Below are 5,978 nucleotides of genomic sequence, written 5' to 3' on the forward strand. Positions count from 1 at the left end.
TGGAAAACAAGTCATTATTATCTTGTATGTTGATGACTTGATAATCACAGGTGATCACAAAGAGCTCATCCAACAAACTCGTGAGAGTTTGAGTTCTGAATTCGAAATGACAGACTTAGGTTTGTTGCATTATTGTTTGGGGATTGAGGTTTGGCAATCCTCAAAAGGCATCTTCATCTCTCAACAAAAGTATGCAACAGAGATCCTAAAAGCTTTTGGCATGATAGATTGCAAACCTGTGAGCACTTCAATGGAGGTAAATGCAAAACTCTCCATGGAAGATTCTTCTCCCTTAGTCGACATTAAAAAATACAGAAAACTTGTGGGAAGCTTAATTTTCTTGTGCAACACTAGGCCGGATACTTCTTTTGCAGTAGGTGTTTTAAGCAGATTTTCCAACCAACCAAGAGAATCTCATTGGAAGGAAGGTATGCGAGTTCTTAAGTACATCAAAGGTACTTTAAGCCATGGCATTTCCTATGGCATTGGCACAAATACTCTTAGTGGGTATTGTGACTCTGATTGGGCAGGAGATTGTGACTCTAGAAAATCAGTTTCTGGATTTTGTTTCTCACTTGGTTCTGGAGTGTTTTCTTGGATCAGCAAGAAGCAGCCAACCATCGCTCTTTCTTCAACGGAAGCAGAGTATAAAGCTGCTTGTTTTGTAGCTTGTGAAGCAGTTTGGCTAAGGCGAGTCCTCATGGACTTAGGTGTTTCTCTTCATTCAGCAACAACACTTCAATGCGACAACCAGAGTTGCATGGCGATTGCCAAGAACCCTGTCTTCCATGCACGCACAAAGCATATTGAGGTTCAGTATCATTATGTTCGAGAGCTAATTGAGGATGAAATTGTAGAGCTAGAGTATTGTCCTACTGAAGATAATTGTGCAGATATCTTCACCAAAGCTCTAGGGAAAGACCAGCTACTTTGACATCTTCATCAACTTGGAGTTGGCACACGACCAACATAGTGCATCTTCGGGTGTTCATTGAGGGGGGGTGTTGGTATACTTTCAATGCCCACCTCTCTAAGTTTTGCCACCACAATATATGCTGCACAGTTTGTAAGGACCCCATATGAGGAGAAGCCAATGGTGCACATATATTTGTTGGATTCCAGCTATGCACGCTGATGAGATCTCTATTTGTGATCGTGGGTGGTACGGACCAAATTCAGGGGCAATCGGAAAATGGCCGTCCGGTGGCCGGTGGTCCATGGTCTTTGGTCGGTGGTCGGCGGCCAGTGGTCTTTGGCCGGTGGCCGGATTTCCTTGGCCGGTGGGCCGATTCTAGGAGGACTTGTCTACCCAAAAGCGGCTACACATGGGCGCATGGGAGAGTCCTACTTGGACTTGGCTATCTAAGGGCGGCTGCACATGGGCGTTTAGAGGCTCCCTTACAACTATATAAGGAGGCCTTTTCATGAGTATTTTGGTAGAATGGTGTGCACACTTGACGCACACAGCACATCCTTGTGTAAGGATTATTAGTCCCTTGTATTCACTTGCTCTAGTTGTCTAAATCGCCATCTAAGCTCTACCTTGAGAGCACATGGGTGGATGACCCCATCAATTTGTATAGTGTGCTAATCTAAAGTTTTTGATTTGCCACTAATCTACTTTGCATCGTGTCTCTCTCTACTCTCCTTGCTACTAGATCCTTATTGTATTCCGCATTTCTTACACTCCTCACATAATCACTCTTAATAGCTTAGCATAGCTTAGTAATTAGCATGGTAGAGGAGATGAGCATGCATTGGAGCTTGGCTCTTGGTTGGATTTGCATCACAAACCCAAGAGTTGTTGGTGTAGGCCTCCCTTCTCACAAGCTTGGAGTAGATGATGAGCTTTGCATTAAAGCTTGAGAAGGAGATAGTCTTCTTTTCTTCACACATGAGCTTGTGTGTGTGTGTGTGTGTGTGTGATAATGCCTTGCAAAAATCACCCCCCCCTCTCTCTTGGTTGACCCCTCTTGCTATTTGCTCATGCTGGCATCCTATTGGCCCCTGCAAAGCTTAGCCATTGACAATGAAGAAGCATAAGTGATGGCCTTGTGACATGTGTCCCCCTTTCCCCTTTTGTGAGAGCTTTAGGTATTTAAATAATATAATTAAACTCTCATTGGACCTCTTAGTCTTCTGGCCAATAGGAATCAGACAAGCCTTTGGGCTGTTGAATGCTCATTGGACCTCTTGGGAGACTGTCCAATAGTCTTCTAGAGAGCTTAATTTCTATTGGCTCTTTTATCAAGTGTTTTAAAATGAATTAAACTAAATTTACTCTAGACTAATTCTCATTGGTCCACCTCTATGGCCATCCAATAGGATTTGAATGCACCTTGGGGGCAACTTGGGCTAGGAAGCTGACATGTGTCCACTATGCCCTTTGTGTAAAGGGAGCTTGGGAGTGTGTGTGTGTGTGTGTGTGTGTGTGTTTCTCTCTCATCCCCTACAAATATGGCTCACCCCATCCTGGATAGGGATGTGGGAAGACTTTTGAGTCTTCCCACAAGCATCCAATTTTACCTAAGGTTTGACCATTGAAGATTTCATTTAAGTTTGGAACCTTAGCATTTTGGAAGTCTTGATGGGCTGAACTTTAGGGTCTTTGAAGCCCATTGATGCACATTGCTCTTTTGCAGATGGCCCCCCTTTGATCCCTATTTTTCCTCCTATCCCTACTGTGACCGATCTGCTAGCCTAACCAATATTCTAGCTTTTTCTCCCCTGGTACTTCCCCATATTAAATGATTAGTTTAACATGAGAAAATCGTTTAGGAGAATTAGATATTAGTTATTATGACATGGAGAGTACATTCTAAATCCAAAAGGTCCGACAAGTTTTAATTTCATTTGTAAAAATTTTACCATGCGCCCGTGTGGACAAGAGAGGAAAGTCAAAGTCCTTATAGGGCCCCTTTGAGAGTCCAGATTTTCCCTAATGTTTTACAAAGATTGAGGACATCAAAGAAAGTGAACGGCAATGTGTATATAATGTACAAGAAAGTTTGAAGGAGAATGGTTTTCTAGAAGATAATGAGTGTATTTAAGGTATCTTTTGAACAAGTTTCTTTTGCAGATACTATGGATGAGTTTAGGAGTATAATGGATTCCAGTGAGTCACATCAAAACCAGACTATTGACATATGTTCTCTAGAGATGCTCGAAGAGATTTAAGCTTTTGAAGAAGAAAAATGGTTCTATAGAAATCAAAGGCCAGAAGTGCGGGTCGACACCAAGTACAAGTTAGTGGCAAAGAAGATAAAACCAGTGGCCTTACCTCTACCACCATATTGTAGAGAGCATATGGAACAAGCTTCTTTGCAACCAAATCTCGAGGATCCAAGAAAGATTGGGCAAAAGTTTTTAGAGAAATCTTTAAAAGAAATGGAGGTTGACTGTGAGGATTTTCTGACCAAAGAAGAATAAAAAATGTATGATATCATGTGAGTTAACTAGAGAGGGTTATTAAAAGTAAAAAATGTATACACTTATGTATACATTAGAGGGGGTGGGGGTTTTTCAAATTGGCCCACAATGTAAGTATAACATGTACATCGTGGTAATAACCTCTTGAATGCACGTGATATAGGAAGCTTCTCATGAGTGACTGGCTTGGGAACAATCGTGTGGGTTGCCATCATCCGCGTTGGTGATTGTACGCAACTTTAGGCCATAACAATTCATGATCTGTTTTGGCTATCTACCCTCACCAAGTCCCTATAAGGTGACGTATGCCTTCTACCATTGAACTATGGTATGGACAACTTGCTTCACTTGCTATCACTCATGCCATTGTTTGCTTGTTGCCCATTGCCCTGGTTGCTACCGAAGGAGATATCCTTGTATATGCTTCAACCTAGGTAGCTCACGACTTGCTTACCTTCAGTGGCCCTCACAATGACAAAGACAAACTATCCTCATCATTGGCTTATCTTTTCCTTGGAGTTAGCCTTCCTAGTTTTGGATTATAGAAGCCACTCTCAACAAATGGATTGCCTTTTATAGTGGTAGAGTCATCCTTGGGAGCTCCAACTTAGTGCTCATAATGGTTTTTCCTCTTGATTTCCCTTATTACCTTTACTAGTGATGTTAATTGCTTCTTCTAACTCATTATTGTCATTGATTGTTATCTCTATTCATGTGCCTCCTTAGCTCCATGGATGGTACTAGTTGGTGGGCTTCCCCTTGCTGTCCTTGAGCAACTCACTTTAGCAGCAAGTTCCTTTTTCGTTGATACTACTAGTGGTCGTCTGATTTTGGCGTATAATTGTAGAGAACACTTTTAGTGGGAAATGCCTATCTTTAAGAGAGAGCTATCATCGTCTCTCTTTTGTAGACAACCAAGATACTATTTACTCTTTTGTTTGATGTCACCTTTGGGCATACTTTGTAGTTCAATCATGTACTTGCCCTTTGGGTTCTTCAAGTAGAAAGCGACCTCTTTGTTTCAAAAGAAAAAGAGGGAGAGGAAGGTGTGATCACAGTGTCCACAATCACCATGTATTCAAAAGCTTGCACTGGGAGGCATACACATATATTATTTACCAAAAGCATTACAAAATATGCCTAACAACCTTGATTATTTTGAACGATCCTCAAGCATCAATACAACTAACCACGTCTATCAAGCTCAATGAGGGAATGAGAGTAGAGATCTACACCAATAAGTTGATGAGTTGGATGGTCTAGTGAATAGGGTAGATGTCATATTTTACTTCATAGCACAAACAACTACTCAAGGGGATGATTTCTAATTTGTACAACTAGCAAATGCATAGACAATTTACAAATCACAAAGGGCTCAAAGTGCATCAATATTTATGAAAATTCCATAAACATCAAGGGACTGTATACACAACTCTCTGTTAAGTGGATGCAACAAACTTGTGCACATTAGACCCAATCAAGGCTAACGAATTTAAGGTGAAGCGAACATACTATAAACTAAGGTTAGATTGGGAACATCTCAATGCAATTACATCGTCATACTTCTAAACCTAGTCTGAATGTAAGCAAACACTTAGGGCATTCAAAGCAATGCCAATCTCATCCAAACAACAAGCGTCCTCCTTTGTTCAATCGTTTGTCTTATACAAACGGCCATTGGCTATTTCTTTAGTATATTGAATCTTTATTGTTAAGCCGAGGACATCGATTGTCCACTTCTCTGCAATTTGGACAAAGTAACACAGATCATCAAAAAACTTCTATAACTGCATCAATCAGGTGGCTTCAACATCCACATTGACTATTTGAAATTGCAATGATGTGCAAACTACTTTACACAAAAGACAATAGAGACAAAAAAATAAGTGAATTGACAACTATTTTGCAGATCCTCTCTCGAGCTTATTTGGGTCAAAGCCCCTCATAATGCACATTGCTTTTCAAAAATTTTAAAGAAAACAAGTGATCAAATTGCAAGGACTGTATAGAGGGTGAAGCATAAACGAACATTCTTTTACTTCGTAATTAAAAATCGTAGACATTGGTGATAAACGCCTTGGTTCGCCATGTGAAGGTTGTATGGAGACCAAATTATTTATGTGGAAGCTAAATTATTTATGGTGCCTATGCAAACTTGCTATATCACAAGGTTACTATACAATCTAATCTAGCAAATCATGGAGAAGGGTGGCAACTCTTGAGCTATGATGGGGCTAGTAATCATAGTAAGTGAACCAGTCATCTATCATCCAATAGCGAATTTTTTACCTACATAAACATGTCAAGAAATATGTTCTTACCAAAAAGAGTATACATCACTATGAGCTTTTGCCCTTTTGGGCATGCCAAAAATATGTACTTTGGGATTTCCCAAAAAAAAAACGTATCTAAATCCGAAAGGAGAGACAGCTTAAGGCTAAGACTTAACCCTAAGGGTCAAGATGTCGTGGACCGTCGGATGGATAAGATCGGACGGCTCGATGGGGATGGTGCGTGTAGTTAAAGCAATTGAGTTTCTGAATGGGGAA

At 40.6% G+C, this 5,978-nt stretch overlaps 1 pseudogene; it reads left to right on the forward strand.

Moving 5' to 3' along the window:
* The first annotated feature begins 220 nt into the window (after positions 1–220).
* LOC147462485 (secreted RxLR effector protein 161 pseudogene) lies at positions 221–973 on the forward strand (annotated as a pseudogene).
* The last annotated feature ends 5,005 nt before the right edge of the window (positions 974–5,978 follow it).

The sequence above is a fragment of the Adiantum capillus-veneris genome, chromosome 2, assembly GCF_014529385.1.
Source record: "Adiantum capillus-veneris isolate H3 chromosome 2, ASM1452938v2, whole genome shotgun sequence".
Classification (NCBI taxonomy): Eukaryota; Viridiplantae; Streptophyta; class Polypodiopsida; order Polypodiales; family Pteridaceae; genus Adiantum; species Adiantum capillus-veneris.